We start from the raw sequence: 19643 nt of genomic DNA, 5'->3' as shown, positions 1-19643 counted from the left end.
CACTCACTCACTCACTCACTCACTCACTCACTCACTCACTCACTCACTCACTCACTCACTCACTCACTCACTCACTCACTCACTCACTCACTCACTCACTCACTCACTCACTCACTCACTCACTCACTCACTCACTCACTCACTCACTCACTCACTCACTCACTCACTCACTCACTCACTCACTCACTCACTCACTCAGCTGATCAACCATAAGACAATGCCCATCAGCATCGCATCCACCGCAACTGAGGATGAAGTAAACAGGATGACACATCAAACAGGTGCTTCCCTGAATACCGTTCCCTTGTTTATTTCCATCAGTATATTATAGTTTTCTATAAACTGACGTTTAGTTAATAACCTACGAACTATGAAGAAATACAGATGATCTGTCGCGAGTTAATATAGTAACACGCCGAAGACCCGGGTTCGATTCCCGACATGGGTACAATGTGTGAAGCCCATTTCTGGTGTCCCCCGCCGTGATATTGCTGGAATATTGCTAAAAACGGCGTAACCATACTCACTCACTCACTCACTCACTCACTCACTCACTCACTCACTCAATAATATTGTAACCTTCAACATTTTTTAGGGAGGTAGATAATCGTTATTCTTCTTCAAATAAGTTGTAAGCAGTATTCCAGCTCTATGGCGGCGGTCTGTAAAAAATCGAGTCTGGACCAGACAATCCAGTGACTGGCATGGATCTAGGCAAATAGGATACGATAACATGCATCAATTAGGTCAGCGAGTCTGACCACCCGATCCCGTTAGTCGCCTCTTACGACAAGCATGGGTTGCTGAAAATAATTCTCTAGTCTGACCACCGACCCCGTAAGTCGCCTCTTATGAAGACCAATTCTTTCCCGCATCTTCACGGATCTTAGATGTTATGTGATATTGTGCACAGGTACTGGTATGTAAATGTGTAGTGTTGGCCATAAGGCCTCTGATACCACATAATCTCTATCTCCATAGTCCTTACCGCCGCCGTGGTCTAGTGGAATAGATAGCGCGTCTGACCTCAGAGCAGAAGGTCGGGGTTCGATCCCCGGCCGGTCACCTCATACCAAACACGTCTATCTCCATAGTCCTTACCGCCGCCGTGGTCTAGTTGAATGGATGGAGCGTCTGACCTCAGAGCGGAAGGTCGGGGTTCGATCCCCGGACGTCATACCAAATACATGTCTATCTCCATAGTCCTTACCACCGCCGTGGTCTAGTGGATAGATAGAGCGTCTGACCAGGGGAAGATTTGAAATGATTATTAATCAATTAGGGTTACAGACATATATTGTCTCTTATGATGATGTCTCTCTATGAAAGATTATGGCTTTGCTCACTAAATACTCTGTGTTGATGAGACTTTTTATGGAGGCTGAGTTATGTCTTTTCAAGCAGATGGTGGCTGATTTTTTTTTATTTACACAAAATAGAAATCAAATGGTGACAGTGTGCTGCGGATGTTTTGAAAACATCTCACTGCGGGATATTGGACAAGAGGGACTCTACATGTTGCTAGTCGGCGTGCACCTTGTTTGGTAATATAGGAAAGTAATAAAAGTCGTAGCCCTAATATGTAAAATGTATTTATATAAACTAACCGGAACATAGGAAGGTAATTAAACAAAACCTTAAACTAAAAAGTAATCCCTGAAAACTAAAGGAGTATGGCATTTTTCATTAAAAAAACAAAACAACTGTATTTTTTTAAGGATAAGAACTATGAAGGATGCATATTTTTGAAAGAGAAAAATGAAGCTTCCTCTCTGGAAAGATTTGGAGTTGGTAAACTGATACTGAGGATTAATTACATCACTGAAATTAAAAAATCAAATGTTTGGTGTGAAAGCTGAGCTGCAAGTATATTCTTGTATGTTCAAATGGGAATGTGTGAAAAATGAAGAGATTTAATAAATAGACCAGGTAAATATAAAACAATTATTTACAGCCACACTGATAGGCTGTGATACAACATGATGTGGGAAATTCTTTTTTCAATTCGCTTTCCTATTTTATATTGATATGGGCAACAAAGTACATTGTCGTTTGCCTTAAATTGTTGTCTTTTATTTCAAGAACAATCAATGAACAGAGTGTGAAATGAAATTCAAAAACACTACACGTACTGATCTGCCAGTGCCGAGTAATTTCAGTGAAGGGCAATTAATTCTTCCACAGTCTATTTATTCCCAAATATTAACAAATAATTCACTTTGTTGATTTATTGTTAGGTTGAGTCGTTTACACACATCAATGCACTCACTGGTAAATAAGGCGATATTTGACATTCAGTAGATAGGTAAGATCTGAAAAGATGGCCATTGGAAATAACATTGATAAAGAATTTGTCAAGCCAAAAATATAGATCTATTTGTTGTAGCCTGAAGGGGGAAACGAAGTGGGGATTCTCTTGGTCGTCTATTTAGTAGCTTGCACGCACGCACGCACATTTATGTGGGTAGGGAATACCTATTATTGGCTGTTTTTATTTGCCGTGATTCGATATTTCACGTTAGGAATGAACTGCGATGTTATTCTCCAAAGTCCCGTTTTCTGAATTTTCCAATAATTAAAGGATGTCTGTGAAGAGCCTTTTTTCAGTGAATTGTTATTATTCCTCATCATTTTCATATCGAAACTGGGAAAACGATGTATTAAATTTGGAGCAGCCAAAAACTATCAAGAAACGCCCGAGATAGTCTGACAAGTTGCTACCAAGTTTACATGTCACAATATGATGTGCAGTCCCAGTTTATACATGCAAAAACATAAACCTGACGATGACAAGGTTTGAGTCACTATCAGATTAATAAGGAAGAATGGATGGTTTCTTATCTCTATGAAATATGAACTAATTTACATGATCCGTGATTGTGAAACGGGTGGAAAGAGTATCTGTGATCTGTGAAAAGATGGTGTGAATTACCTGTAAACAGCTATTAGACATAAGCATTCCCTCCCCTCCCCTCTCTTTGTGTTGGATTAGTCTCTCTTGGGGTGCACGCAATGACACTAGACGACCTGTACACAATACAACAGACGGAAGGCCGACAGAAAACATGTTGTTTTGTAATCACAGATCTTGTGAAGAATTGCTGACACACCATGTTCGTTGTGTCCTGCCCTGTGAAATAACAAACTAACGGTAGTTTACCTGCCCTGTGAAATAACAAACTAACTGTAGTTTACCTGCCCCGTAGACCTAGTGCATTATTTGTCTGTACACTCAATGAATTTTGCCAAAGATACTATACCTTGTAAAGTCCTTTCAAGAGAATTTAATATTGTTATTTACTTGTAGAAAATATTATAGTTTTTCATTTTCTGTTACCCACCCATTCAGGAAATGTCTTGAGTGAGTGAGTGAGTGAGTGAGTTTCATGCATTTTTTCATTAAGATCCAGGTCAGAATAGGTCTTCAGAAACCCATGCTTGCCGTAAAAGGCGACTAAGGGTGTCTAATGGGGTCCGGTGGTCAGACTTGCTGACCTGGTTGATGCATGTCATCATAGAGCGTGGATTGGTGTTCATGATGTCAATCACTACATTGTCTGGTCCAGACTCGATTATTTATGGACCACCGACATATAGCTGGAATATTGGCATTAAAACAAACAAACAAACAAACATATTTGTTCACTTTCTTTATTAAAAGCTTTAATTGTCAAGGAATGAGACTCCAATGGACGCCCACAGCATTTTACTTTGGCCTCCTGGCCATTTGTACATTGATTCAGGAGAAAATAGGAAAACTAAATTGGTTTGATCCGACTTTTGTAACTCAGGTTAACAATCGGATCAGATTCCAAAATGGTGCACTGCCATATGCTTACTAGGTCTTTTTTATTCATTGGCAGAACTATTCAGTGAGAACTACCTTAGTGTGAATAGACCCATGAAAAGAAGGAGTGAGTGAGTTAAAAATTAATGTTGCATCAGCATTATTTCAGGCAGATAGCGACCATGAAAAGAAAGAACTAATGAAGGAACAAACACTCACTTACTCTCACTCAATGATTCATTCAGTCAAACACTCTGGTGACTCAATCGATCCTCCTTGTGAACAGAGATTCACATCTATACATGCATTGATTCACTTTCTCACTCCCCATGTTCAATCCCCATCTAACCACACCTCCCCATGTTATACGCCCGACTCCCATGTTATATCCTCCATTCCCCATGTTATATCCTCCACTCCCCATGTCATATCCCCACCAACCACACCTCCCCATGTTATACCCCCCACTCCCCATGTCATATCCCCATCTAACCACACCTCCCCATGTTATACCCCCCACTCCCATGTTATATCCTCCATTTCCCATGTTATATACTCCACTCCCCATGTCATATCCCCACCAACCACACCTCCCCATGTTATACCCCCCACTCCCATGTTATATCCTCCACTCCCCCATGTTATATCCTCCACTCCCCATGTCATATCCCCACCAACCACACCTCCCCATGTTATACCCCCCACTCCCATGTTATATCCCCACCAACCACACCTCCCCATGTTATACCCCCCACTCACCATGTTATATCCTCCATTCCCCCATGTTATATACTCCACTCCCCATGTTATGTCCCCCACTCCCCATGTTATATACCCCACTCCCCATGTCATATCCCCCACTCCCCATGTTATATGCCCCACTCCCCATGTTATATCCTCCACTCTCCATGTTATATCCCCTGCTAACCACACCTCCCCAGGTTATATACATCACTAACATCCACTCACCATGTTATATACCCTAGCAACCACACCTCACCATGTTATATATAAAGGCTTGCCAAGGTGACTGTGTCACAATTTGTAAGCATGCATATGTGCTGTTTGTTCTGCTTCTGAGGTTGACATCCCCCCAAAAACAGCTATCCCTAAAGTTTCGGGAAGTGGTCAAGCATCAATTCCAGGACACCTTTCCCTGTTAGCAGTGTTTCCCTTAGACACAAATAAGGGTGCCAAACTCTTATCTAGGTCCTCTAACCCTAAGACCCTAACAGGGGAGCCCAACCCTTGCCCTGGCTCCCTAACCCTAAGACCCTAACAGGGGAGCCCCACCCTTGCCCTGGTTCCCTAACCCTAAGGCCCTAACAGGGGAGCCCAACCATTGCCCTGGTTCCCTAACCCTAAGACCCTAACAGGGGAGCCCAACCCTTGCCCTGGCTCCCTAACCCTAAGACCCTAACAGGGGAGCCCAACCCTTGCCCTGGCTCCCTAACCCTAAGACCCTAACAGGGGAGCCCCACCCTTGCCCTGGTTCCCTAACCCTAAGGCCCTAACAGGGGAGCCCAACCATTGCCCTGGTTCCCTAACCCTAAGACCCTAACAGGGGAGCCCAACCCTTGCCCTGGCTCCCTAACCCTAAGACCCTAACAGGGGAGCCCAACCCTTGCCCTGGCTCCCTAACCCTAAGACCCTAACAGGGGAGCCCCACCCTTGCCCTGGTCCCCTAACCCTAAGACCCTAACAGGGGAGCCCCACCCTTGCCCTGGTTCCCTAACCCTAAGGCCCTAACAGGGGAGCCCCACCCTTGCCCTGGTCCCCTAACCCTAAGACCCTAACAGGGGAGCCCCACCCTTGCCCTGGTTCCCTGACCCTAAGACCCTAACAGGGGAGCCCAACCCTTGCCCTGGTTCCCTGACCCTAAGACCCTAACAGGGGAGCCCAACCCTTGCCCTGGTTCCCTGACCCTAAGACCCTAACAGGGGAGCCCAACCCTTGCCCTGGTTCCCTAACCCTAAGACCCCAACAGGGGAGCCCCAACTTTGACCTGGCTCACTGACCCTAAGACCCTAACAGGGGAGCCCCACCCTTGCCCTGGCACCCTAACCCTAAGACCCTAATAGGGGAGCCCCACCCTTGCCCTGGTTCCCTAACCCTAAGACCCAAATAGGGGAGCCCCAGCCTTGCCCTGGCTCCCTAACCCTAAGACCCTTACAGGGGTGCCCCACCCTTGCCCTGGCTCCCTGACCCTAAGACCCAAATAGGGGAGCCCCAGCCTTGCCCTAATCATAAGACCCTAACAGGGGAGCCCCACCCTTGCCCTGGCTCCCTAACCCTAAGACCCTAACAGGGGAGCCCAAACCTTGCCCTGGTCCCCTAACCCTAAGACTCTAAAAGGGGAGCCCCACCCTTGCCCTGGCACCCTAGCCCTAAGACCCTAACAGGGGAGCCCCACCCTTGCCCTGGCTCCCTAACCCTAAGACCCTAACAGGGGAGCCCAACCCTTGCCCTGGCACCCTAACCCTAAGACCCTAACAGGGGTGTCCCACCCTTGCCCTGGCTCCCTGACCCTAAGACCCAAATAGGGGAGCCCCAGCCTTGCCCTAATCATAAGACCCTAACAGGGGAGCCCCACCCTTGCCCTGGCTCCCTAACCCTAAGACCCTAAAAGGGGAGCCCCACCCTTGCCCTGGTCCCCTAACCCTAAGACCCTAATAGGGGAGCCCAACCCTTGCCCTGGCTCCCTGACCCTAAGACCCAAATAGGGGAGCCCCAGCCTTGCCCTAATCATAAGACCCTTACAGGGGAGCCCCACCCTTGCCCTGGCTCCCTAACCCTAAGACCCTAAAAGGGGAGCCCCACCCTTGCCCTGGTCCCCTAACCCTAAGACCCTAATAGGGGAGCCCAACCCTTGCCCTGGCTCCCTGACCCTAAGACCCAAATAGGGGAGCCCCAGCCTTGCCCTAATCATAAGACCCTTACAGGGGAGCCCAACCCTTGCCCTGGTCCCCTAACCCTAAGACCCTAACAGGGGGGCCCAACCCTTGCCCTGGCTCCCTGACCCTAAGACCCTAACAGGGGAGCCCAACCCTTGCCCTGGGCTCCTAACCCTAAGACCCTAACAGGGAAGCCCCACCCTTGCCCTGGCTCCCTGACCCTAAGACCCTAACAGGGGAGCCCAACCCTTGCCCTGGCTCCCTGACCCTAAGACCCTAACAGGGGAGCCCAACCCTTGCCCTGGGCTCCTAACCCTAAGACCCTAACAGGGGAGCCCAACCCTTGCCCTGGCTCCCTGATCCTAAGACCCTAACAGGGGAGCCCCACCCTTGCCCTGGTTCCCTAACCCTAAGACCCAAATAGGGGAGCCCCAGCCTTGCCCTAATCCTAAGACCCTAACAGGGGAGCCCAACCCTTGCCCTGGTCCCCTAACCCTAAGACCCTAACAGGGAAGCCCCACCCTTGACCTGGCTCCCTAACCCTAAGACTCTAACATGCGAGCCCAACCATTGCCCTGGCTTGGCGTGGCGTGGTCGCGGAAACCAGGCAGACCGGAACTGAAACAAGAATTTGAAATTTAGACCTGGACAAACTTGTAACTTTTCTGCAACACTTATTGTGCATAATCAAGACATACTCATGATACACAAAATTATCAGTATTGAAAAAAATATTTGTTTGTTTACAATCAATTCTTGTTTGTTTATTAGAACTGACTTTATGACTCAGGTGTTCACACCTGTGTATTGCTGGTGAGGCTCTCTACCCTGTCACTGTTTACCTCAAACAGTGTATTATGAAAGTGGGTTGTGGGTGGGGTTTTGGGTGTGTGTGTGTGTGTCAGGGTAACCTTCATTAACCACACAACAAGAGAAGGCATGTGAGATCAGTGAACAGGTGAACAAGTGAAGGCATGTGAGATCAGTTAACAGGTGAACAAGAGAAGGCATGTGAGATCAGTGAACAGGTGAACAAGAGAAGGCATGTGAGATCAGTGAACAGGTGAACAAGTGAAGGCATGTGAGATCAGTGAACAGGTGAACAAGAGAAGGCATGTGAGATCAGTGAACAGGTGAACAAGAGAAGGCATGTGAGATCAGTGAACAGGTGAACAAGTGAAGGCATGTGAGATCAGTGAACAAGAGAAGGCATGTGAGATCAGTGAACAGGTGAACAAGAGAAGGCATGTGAGATCAGTGAACAGGTGAACAAGTGAAGGCATGTGAGATCAGTGAACAGGTGAAGGCATGTGAGATCAGTGAACAGGTGAACAAGAGAAGGCATGTGAGATCAGTGAACAGGTGAAGGCATGTGAGATCAGTGAACAGGTGAAGGCATGGGAGATCAGTGAACAGGTGAACCAGAGAAGGCATGTGAGATCAGTGAACAGGTGAACAAGTGAAGGCATGTGAGATCAGTGAAGAGGTGAACAAGAGAAGGCATGTGAGATCAGTGAACAGGTGAAGGCATGTGAGATCAGTGAACAGGTGAAGGCATGTGAGAACAGTGAACAGGTGAACCAGAGAAGGCATGTGAGATCAGTGAACAGGTGAACAAGTGAAGGCATGTGAGATCAGTGAACAGGTGAAGGCATGTGAGATAAGTGAAAAGGTGAACAAGTGAAGGTATGTGAGATCAGTGAACAGGTGAACAAGAGAAGGCATGTGAGATCAGTGAACAGGTGAACAAGAGAAGGCATGTGAGATCAGTGAACAGGTGAACAAGAGAAGGCATGTGAGATCAGTGAACAGGTGAACCAGAGAAGGCATGTGAGATCAGTGAACAGGTGAACACATGAAGGCATGTGAGATCAGTGAACAGGTGAACCAGAGAAGGCATGTGAGATCAGTGAACAGGTGAACACATGAAGGCATGTGAGATCAGCGAACACATGAAGGCATGTTAGAACAGTGAACAAGAGAAGGCATGTGAGATCAATGAACAGGTGAACAAGTGAAGGCATGTGAGATCAGTGAACAGGTGAACAAGTGAAGGCATGTGAGATCAGTAAACAGTTGAACCAGAGAAGGCATGTGAGATCAATGAACAGGTGAACAAGTGAAGGCATGTGAGATCAGTGAACAGGTGAACAAGAGAAGGCATGTGAGATCAATAAACAGGTGAACAAGTGAAGGCATGTGAGATCAGTAAACAGTTGAACCAGAGAAGGCATGTGAGATCAATTAACAGGTGAACAAGAGAAGGCATGTGAGATCAGTGAACAGGTGAACAAGTGAAGGCATGTGAGATCAGTAAACAGTTGAACCAGAGAAGGCATGTGAGATCAATGAACAGGTGAACAAGTGAAGGCATGTGAGATCAGTGAACAGGTGAACAAGAGAAGGCATGTGAGATCAATAAACAGGTGAACAAGTGAAGGCATGTGAGATCAGTAAACAGGTGAACAAGTGAAGGCATGTGAGATCAGTGAACAGGTGAACAAGAGAAGGCATGTGAGATCAATAAACAGGTGAACAAGTGAAGGCATGTGAGATCAGTAAACAGTTGAACCAGAGAAGGCATGTGAGATCAATTAACAGGTGAACAAGAGAAGGCATGTGAGATCAGTGAACAGGTGAACAAAAGAATGCATGTGAGATCAGTGAACAGGTGAACAAGTGAAGGCATGTGAGATCAGTGAACAGGTGAACAAGTGAAGGCATGTGAGATCAATGAACAGGTGAACAAGTCAAGGCATCTGAGATCAGTAAACAGTTGAACCAGAGAAGGCATGTGAGATCAATGAACAGGTGAACAAGTGAAGGCATGTGAGATCAGTGAACAGGTGAACAAGTGAAGGCATGTGAGATCAGTAAACAGTTGAACCAGAGAAGGCATGTGAGATCAATGAACAGGTGAACAAGAGAAGGCATGTGAGATCAATGAACAGATGAACAAGAGAAGGCATGTGAGATCAGTGAACAGGTGAACAAGTGAAGGCATGTGAGATCAGTGAACAGGTGAACAAGTGAAGGCATGTGAGATCAGTGAACAGGTGAACAAGAGAAGGCATTTGAGATCAGTGAACAGGTGAACAAGTGAAGGCATGTGAGATCAGTGAACAGGTGAACAAGTGAAGGCATGTGAGATCAATGAACAGGTGAACAAGTGAAGGCATGTGAGATCAGTGAACAGGTGAACAAGAGAAGGCATGTGAGATCAATGAACAGGTGAACAAGTGAAGGCATGTGAGATCAGTGAACAGGTGAAAGCATGTGAGATCAGTGAACAGGTGAACATGTGAAGGCATGTGAGATCAGTGAACAGGTGAACAAAAGAATGCATGTGAGATCAGTGAACAGGTGAACCAGAGAAGGCATGTGAGATCAGTGAACAGGTGAAGGCATGTGAGATCAGTGAACAGGTGAACACGTGAAAGCAAAGAACATGTGTAGGTACTAATTGCAAGGACATGGTTGCTGTCACCCCTCTTCTCAACAGGGGCTGTCTGGTGCATGTCTCTACTCAACAGGGGCTGCCGGGTGCATGTCTCTACTCAACAGGGGCTGTCAGGTGCATGTCTCTACTCAACAGGGGCTGCCAGGTGCATGTCTCTACTCAACAGGGGCTGTCAGGTGCACTCCTCTTCTCAACAGGGGCTGTCAGGTGCTTGTCTCTACTCAACAGGGGCTGTCAGGTGCATGTCTCTACTCAACAGGGGCTGCCGGGTGCATGTCTCTACTCAACAGGGGCTGTCAGGTGCTTGTCTCTACTCAACAGGGTCTGTCAGGTGCATGTCTCTACTCAACAGGGGCTGTCAGGTGCTTGTCTCTACTCAACAGGGGCTGTCAGGTGCACTCCTCTTCTCAACAGGGGCTGTCAGGTGCTTGTCTCTACTCAACAGGGGCTGTCAGATGCATGTCTCTACTCAACAGGGGCTGTCAGGTGCATGTCTCTACTCAACAGGGGCTGTCAGGTGCATGTGTCTACTCAACAGGGGCTGTCAGGTGCTTGTCTCTACTCAACAGGGGCTGTCAGGTGCATGTGTCTACTCAACAGGGGCTGTCAGGTGCTTGTCTCTACTCAACAGGGGCTGTCAGATGCATGTCTCTACTCAACAGGGGCTGTCAGGTGCTTGTCTCTACTCAACAGGGGCTGTCAGGTGCATGTATCTACTCAACAGGGGCTGTTAGGTGCATGTCTCTTCTCAACAGGGGCTGTCAGGTGCACTCCTCTACTCAACAGGGGCTGTCAGGTGCTTGTCTCTACTCAACAGGGGTTGTCAGGTGCATGTCTCTACTCAACAGGGGCTGTCAGGTGCATGTCTCTACTCAACAGGGGCTGTCAGGTGCTTGTCTCTACTCAACAGGGGCTGTCAGGTGCATGTATCTACTCAACAGGGGCTGTCAGGTGCACTCCTCTACTCAACAGGGGCTGTCAGGTGCATGTCTCTACTCAACAGGGGCTGTCAGGTGCTTGTCTCTACTCAACAGGGGTTGTCAGGTGCATGTCTCTACTCAACAGGGGCTGTCAGGTGCATGTCTCTACTCAACAGCGGCTGTCAGGTGCTTGTCTCTACTCAACAGGGGCTGTCAGGTGCATGTATCTACTCAACAGGGGCTGTCAGGTGCACTCCTCTACTCAACAGGGGCTGTCAGGTGCATGTCTCTACTCAACAGGGGCTGTCAGGTGCTTGTCTCTACTCAACAGGGGCTGTCAGGTGCATGTATCTACTCAACAGGGGCTGTCAGGTGCACTCCTCTACTCAACAGGGGCTGTCAGGTGCTTGTCTCTACTCAACAGGGGTTGTCAGGTGCATGTCTCTACTCAACAGGGGCTGTCAGGTGCATGTCTCTACTCAACAGGGGCTGTCAGGTGCTTGTCTCTACTCAACAGGGGCTGTCAGGTGCATGTATCTACTCAACAGGGGCTGTCAGGTGCACTCCTCTACTCAACAGGGGCTGTCAGGTGCATGTCTCTACTCAACAGGGGCTGTCAGGTGCTTGTCTCTACTCAACATAATAATAAAACTTTGTCTTGTCCCTACCATCTATGTGTCTGGGTGTGTTTGTGTGTCTCTCCTGGCTTAGCCTCCAGACACTACATTAGCGACTGTGTCCTCTGTGCCCAGTTCTCTGTTGTGGGTGGTGGTGATGGTGTCTCTCCTGGCTTAGCCTCCAGACACTACATTAGCGACTGTGTCCTCTGTGCCCAGTTCTCTGTTGTGGGTGGTGGTGATGGTGTCTCTCCTGGCCTAGCCTCCAGACACTACATTAGTGACTGTGTCCTCTGTGCCCAGTTCTCTGTTGTGGGTGGTGGTGATGGTGTGACCAACAGCTGGTGGCAGTGGTCCTCAGCTGCAACAAAGTTACTCATTTCAAATTGGATAACAATGATAAACATGATCCTGAATGAAATTCTCCGGATGAACCTGAGCATGCTGAGTGGAAGATGTCAAACAAATGAAACAAATCTTCTGAGACCTAAAACAGGGTTCGAAATTAAGCATGAGACTCAAAGAGTACTTGTCATAGCCCTAATGTGAAAAGTTCAAAATTAAAGGGGCTTCCTTGAATCAAATACTATAGCAACAAACCTGAAGGACCCCAGGACCACCTTATTTTCAAACATATAAAGGAACAGTTCATAATATTAAGGATATCATCTAATTTCAAACCCTGCAAAACATTTTTGCCATTTCTTATGAGAAAGGTACTTTATATATTTGACTGGCATGAAAAACTTTGTATGATTTAAGGTATCATCTCTCCATGCTGGGCCCCATCTCCGAAAAAGTGTTGTTTTTAATTTTCAAAAAGACATTTGACTGGCATGAACAATCAGTGAAGACATGGGTTACAATTGAACTTCAGCAATCCAAGCTTGTTGTAAGAAGCGACTAATGGGATTGGGTGGCCAGGCTCGCTGACTTGGTTGATGCATGTTGTTGCATCCTACTTGCATAGATCAATTGATTGTCATGTTTTCAATCACCGGATTGTCTGGTCCAGCCTGATTATTTACATATATGCTGTCATATAGCTGGAATACTGCTGAATGTGCAGTTACACAACAAACAACAACAACAACTGGCACGTACGGCTTTGAGCACCATACCACTGCAACAACAACAACTGGCATGTACAGCTTTGAGCACCATACCACTGTAACAACAACAACAACTGGCATGTACAGCTTTGAGCACCATACCACTGCAACAGCAACAACAACAACTGGCATGTACAGCTTTGAGCACCATACCACTGTAACAACAACAACAACTGGCATGTACAGCTTTGAGCACCATACCACTGCAACAGCAACAACAACAACTGGCATGTACAGCTTTGAGCACCATACCACTGCAGCAGCAACAACAACAACTGGCATGTACAGCTTTGAGCACCATACCACTGCAACAACAACAACAACTGGCATGTACAGCTTTGAGCACCATACCACTGCAACAACAACAACAACTGGCATGTACAGCTTTGAGCACCATACCACTGCAACAACAACAACAACAACTGGCATGTACAGCTTTGAGCACCATACCACTGCAGCAACAACAACAACAACTGGCATGTACAGCTTTGAGCACCATACCACTGCAACAACAACAACAACAACTGGCATGTACAGCTTTGAGCACCATACCACTGCAACAACAACAACAACAACTGGCATGTACAGCTTTGAGCACCATACCACTGCAACAACAACAACAACAACTGGCATGTACAGCTTTGAGCACCATACCACTGCAACAACAACAACAACTGGCATGTACAGCTTTGAGCACCATACCACTGCAACAACAACAACAACTGGCATGTACAGCTTTGAGCACCATACCACTGCAACAACAACAACAACAACTGGCATGTACAGCTTTGAGCACCATACCACTGCAACAACAACAACAACTGGCATGTACAGCTTTGAGCACCATACCACTGCAGCAACAACAACAACAACAACTGGCATGTACAGCTTTGAGCACCATACCACTGCAACAACAACAACAACTGGCATGTACAGCTTTGAGCACCATACCACTGCAGCAACAACAACAACAACTGGCATGTACAGCTTTGAGCACCATACCACTGCAACAACAACAACAACAACTGGCATGTACAGCTTTGAGCACCATACCACTGCAGCAACAACAACAACAACTGGCATGTACAGCTTTGAGCACCATACCACTGTAACAACAACAACAACAACTGGCATGTACAGCTTTGAGCACCATACCACTGCAGCAACAACAACAACAACAACTGGCATGTACAGCTTTGAGCACCATACCACTGTAACAATAACAACAACTGGCATGTACAGCTTTGAGCACCATACCACTGCAGCAGCAACAACAACAACTGGCATGTACAGCTTTGAGCACCATACCACTGCAGCAGCAACAACAACAACTGGCATGTACAGCTTTGAGCACCATACCACTGTAACAACAACAACAACAACTGGCATGTACAGCTTTGAGCACCATACCACTGAAACAACAACAACAACTGGCATGTACAGCTTTGAGCACCATACCACTGCAACAACAACAACAACAACTGGCATGTACAGCTTTGAGCACCATACCACTGCAGCAACAACAACAACAACTGGCATGTACAGCTTTGAGCACCATACCACTGCAGCAGCAACAACAACAACTGGCATGTACAGCTTTGAGCACCATACCACTGCAGCTTCCTCAACAACTGGCATGTACAGCTTTGAGCACCATACCACTGCAGCAACAACAACAACAACTGGCATGTACAGCTTTGAGCACCATACCACTGCAACAACAACAACAACAACTGGCATGTACAGCTTTGAGCACCATACCACTGCAGCAACAACAACAACAACTGGCATGTACAGCTTTGAGCACCATACCACTGCAACAACAACAACAACAACTGGCATGTACAGCTTTGAGCACCATACCACTGCAACAACAACAACAACTGGCATGTACAGCTTTGAGCACCATACCACTGCAGCAGCAACAACAACAACTGGCATGTACAGCTTTGAGCACCATACCACTGTAACAACAACAACTGGCATGTACAGCTTTGAGAACCATACCACTGCAGCAACAACAACAGCAACAACTGGTATGTACAGCTTTGAGCACCATACCACTGCAACAACAACAACTGGCATGTACAGCTTTGAGCACCATACCACTGCAGCAACAACAACAACAACTGGCATGTACAGCTTTGAGCACCATACCACTGCAACAACAACAACAACAACTGGCATGTACAGCTTTGAGCACCATACCACTGCAGCAACAACAACAACAACTGGCATGTACAGCTTTGAGCACCATACCACTGCAACAACAACAACAACAACTGGCATGTACAGCTTTGAGCACCATACCACTGCAACAACAACAACAACTGGCATGTACAGCTTTGAGCACCATACCACTGCAGCAGCAACAACAACAACTGGCATGTACAGCTTTGAGCACCATACCACTGTAACAACAACAACTGGCATGTACAGCTTTGAGCACCATACCACTGCAGCAACAACAACAACAACTGGCATGTACAGCTTTGAGCACCATACCACTGCAGCAACAACAACAACAACTGGCATGTACAGCTTTGAGCACCATACAACTGCAGCAACAACAACAACAACTGGCATGTACAGCTTTGAGCACCATACCACTGCAACAACAACAACTGGCATGTACAGCTTTGAGCACCATACCACTGCAACAACAACAACAACTGGCATGTACAGCTTTGAGCACCATACCACTGCAGCAACAACAAAAACAACTGGCATGTACAGCTTTGAGCACCATACCACTGCAGCAACAACAACAACAACTGGCATGTACAGCTTTGAGCACCATACCACTGCAGCAACAACAACAACAACTGGCATGTACAGCTTTGAGCACCATACCACTGCAACAACAACAACAACAACTGGCATGTACAGCTTTGAGCACCATACCACTGCAACAACAACAACTGGCATGTACAGCTTTGAGCACCATACCACTGCAACAACAACAACAACTGGCATGTACAGCTTTGAGCACCATACCACTGTAACAACAACAACAACAACTGGCATGTACAGCTTTGAGCACCATACCACTGCAGCAACAACAACAACAACTGGCATGTACAGCTTTGAGCACCATACCACTGCAGCAACAACAACAACAACTGGCATGTACAGCTTTGAGCACCATACCACTGCAACAACAACAACTGGCATGTACAGCTTTGAGCACCATACCACTGTAACAACAACAACAACAACAACTGGCATGTACAGCTTTGAGCACCATACCACTGCAGCAGCAACAACAACAACTGGCATGTACAGCTTTGAGCACCATACCACTGCAGCAACAACAACAACAACTGGCATGTACAGCTTTGAGCACCATACCACTGCAACAACAACAACTGGCATGTACAGCTTTGAGCACCATATCACTGCAACAACAAAAACAACAACTGGCATGTACAGCTTTGAGCACCATACCACTGCAGCTTCCTCAGCCTTTCTTGCAAGGTTTGAAAAAGTTAACTTAATTTAGAATAAAATCAATTCATAAAAATAAGTTATATTTTGATTCCCATTGTTTATTACACATCATAGCAAAGTCTTTCAGCCTGTGGTCTCTGAGGAATAAAGTCGGAAAGTTTTTTAAAGATATTTTACCATTTTTTTTATCAAGTGACTAGACTATTTTTTTCATTCTTCAAGCATGAACTGCTCGGAGTCAAAATGTGTTTCTCAACAGAAAATCAAGGTTACTGCTAGCTGTGCCCTGTAGATTACACATAATTGTACTGGTTGGTTGGTTGGTTTGTTGTTTACGCTGCACTCAGCAACATTCCTGCTAATCGAGTCTGGACCAGACAATCCAGTGATTGATATCATGAACATTGATCCACGCAATTGAGGCAAAGTAACGGTCAAAGCATGCGAGATTCAATTAAATACCATAGTCAGTGGCCACTTCAAATATATTAAATTATCTGAAAAAATAACACACAAATAATGGCTAACGATTGTGTGGTTGCCATTTAAACCAGACGATACTTTGGAAAGAGAGCTTTTTAACAAACTTTAGGCTGACAATATGAGAGAGATATCATGCGAGTTAGTTTTTAAGAGAAAAGGTAAAAACAATCCAAATTCACACTGGACACACTTACGGCGCATCTGTGTATACAAGAATGCTGTTCATTTACAATTAGCGGTCATAATATTAATGAACATTGCTCCATTATTTCCTTGGAGGAGAGAGACTTGACACCAAGGAGCATGTCTTGCCTCGGCCGCACCCAGCAGTGCCTGTTGGTGCAGTCGAATACAAGTCTTGCTATATCCGTGGCTACAACTTTATCTATACATGCAAAATATTTAAAAAAGTATTGATAAGGAAAGATACTACCTTATGTATCCACGGGATGATAAGACATCCCTTGACATATCATATTTTGCTTATAAAACAGCAAACATTGTGGTTATCATTCATAAAAATCGCTTCCTGGCCGCCATTTTGTTCAAGAAAGTTCAAGGTCGTGTTGGATGGTGCTAGACTTACGCTTCGTCTCTGAAAATATAATATTTTAAAAGAAACTCCATTTAATTTAAAAAAGGAGCCCCATTGAGAATGTGAGGAAAATCTAGATTTGCTTCATTTCGGGCTGTTGCAGAAAGGGCCGGGCGGAAGGGAATAAAATAGGGTTCAGGGACTGTGAGACATTCGAGGAACGCCCTCTTACCCACACATACAAATAATGTTAGTTTTGTCAATATCTCTATTTTCATCGTTTTCATTTACAGTTGTATACCATAGATCGAGTTTATACCATAGATCGAGTTGGGGATGCAGTTGAATTATTCCACCAATATGCATTTTCTTTTTAAAATAATGTCAAAAGATATTTTTCGAGTTTATTTTAACTACTATCTGTGACTGTCAGGCTTACACAAATAATGGATTTGGAGTCCGTCTATTTATAATTATGCCAGTTGCGCAACACACAGAAGGAGACCAGTCTGGTTGAAATCTCCCATATAGTAAATCTAATTATTACTAATTGTAATTGAACTCAATTGGATTATGCTTAGTTGTAATTTCAAGAAACTAAGTTGAAATTTCAAGATACTATCTTGAGATTTCAACTTCTATATCTTGAAATTTCAACTAGTATCTTGAAATTTCAAGATAGTATCGAAAAGAATATAAAAAACAAATGGCCCTAAAATACTTCCGTAAATTACACTTCCCAGGTGATTTTTGTTTGCTAAACGAAATTGGCAGAGCAACAGGCATGGGGTTATTTCGTCTGTCTTATTCTTAAAAAACCCAACGCCGGACACTTTCTGGATGTTCACCAATTAATCAGTTGTAATGAATGTTTCTTCGCTTCTCTCTCAAGGACCACATAGGGAAAGAAAACCCCGACGTCTTCGCGTTGGCAGTGGTAGGGCCATATGGCTCGGATATTGCTGGTTAATGGTTATGGCCGTGGACGTATGGGACGTAGACCAAGAATTGGTGTTGCACAGGACGTTGCAGTGAGTGTCCTGTGTTGAAGACTTGAAGGTAGCGACCCTGGGCTGCTGTTGTGATGCGAGCTTCCGCGTGTTTCAATGAGATTTGTTAATTATTCATTGATCTGGCGTTCTTTTGGAAATAACTACATAACAAAAGTAAAAGCTTGTTAGTGATTTTAATGCTAGATAACCATTAGAGCTACATTACAGTATGTAATAAATGTTACATTTGGGATAACACTTTCTTAGTTAAGTACATATTCTAGTTGTCAGACTTTCATTTTTGTGGAAGCCTCGGTGGCTGAGTGGGTTAGGTTGCTGACTTTGTGTGCTGGCGATTAGGTCCCTCACTCTGGCAGTGTTGATTCGAATCCCGGATCCCGGATGGAACTCAGCCCCCAAAAGTACTAGAATCTGTACTTTACTAAGAAAGTGTTAACCCCAAACATAACATGTTACATTTGACCACTCTTTAAATGGCATTGTGTGTTCATACATTACAGTCCGGTTAAAAAAATGACACAAATATTATCAGTGGAGCATTCGAGGTACATACGAGTTCTGTTTCCACTATGACAAACTGATGGTGAAAGGCCGTGGAACAACCAGACACAATTCTCCTGTACATGACCTAAGATGTTTTATCTTATTTATAAATCGAAATTATTTCAACACTTTCCTTGAATCTTAGGAAACGGACGTAAAATATTTCTGGCTGGCGTATTATTATGTACTTGAAAATGAGATTCTTAAATCATTGTGATTTATTTAGTGTTTCACTCCGAGTCTATAGCTACGAAAGTTCGACCCATTTGAATGTAAAATCAACAGTATTTTGTGTGTGAAATCGGAGGGAGAGGGTAAACATTAGTACATTTGTCTGTTACACATTCATGAACATGCGAGAAAGCCGTGATCCTGCCCAATAGTAGTATCACTTGAAAGGGTCTTTCTCCCACGGAAATAAGTGTATCATATACATACTTACCTAAATAATAGCATTATGACTTCTTAGGATATATTCCAAGCATGAATATTTTGTGTCTTTTATTACGCGTCCTTCGTAATTCACCAAACGAGACAATTCTACGCCATTTAAAGCCAAGCCGTGATCCTGCCCAATAGTAGTATCGCTTGAAAGGGTCTTTCTCCCACGGAAATAAGTGTATCATATACATACTTACCTAAATAATAGTATTATGGCTTCTTAGTATATATTCCAAGCATGAATATTTTGTGTCTTTTATTACGCGTCCTTCGTAATTCAACAAACGAGACAATTCTACGCCATTTAAAGCCAAGCCGTGATCCTGCCCAATAGTAGTATCACTTGAAAGGGTCTTTCTCCCACGGAAATAAGTGTATCATATACATA

At 45.2% G+C, this 19643-nt stretch overlaps 1 long non-coding RNA gene across 1 annotated transcript; it reads right to left on the bottom strand.

Moving 5' to 3' along the window:
• Positions 1 to 7080: 7080 nt before the first annotated feature.
• On the bottom strand, positions 7081 to 17277 carry LOC124128351. The gene is made up of 3 exons (XR_006860142.2): positions 17157 to 17277; positions 11730 to 12039; positions 7081 to 7299 (listed from the first exon to the last, which is right to left on the bottom strand). It is a non-coding gene; the product is annotated as an uncharacterized LOC124128351 (long non-coding RNA).
• Positions 17278 to 19643: the final 2366 nt, after the last annotated feature.

The sequence above is a fragment of the Haliotis rufescens genome, unplaced genomic scaffold (assembly GCF_023055435.1).
Source record: "Haliotis rufescens isolate VD_foot unplaced genomic scaffold, xgHalRufe1.0.p SCAF_166, whole genome shotgun sequence".
Classification (NCBI taxonomy): Eukaryota; Metazoa; Mollusca; class Gastropoda; order Lepetellida; family Haliotidae; genus Haliotis; species Haliotis rufescens.
This window is presented reverse-complemented; position numbering and strand designations above follow the sequence as displayed.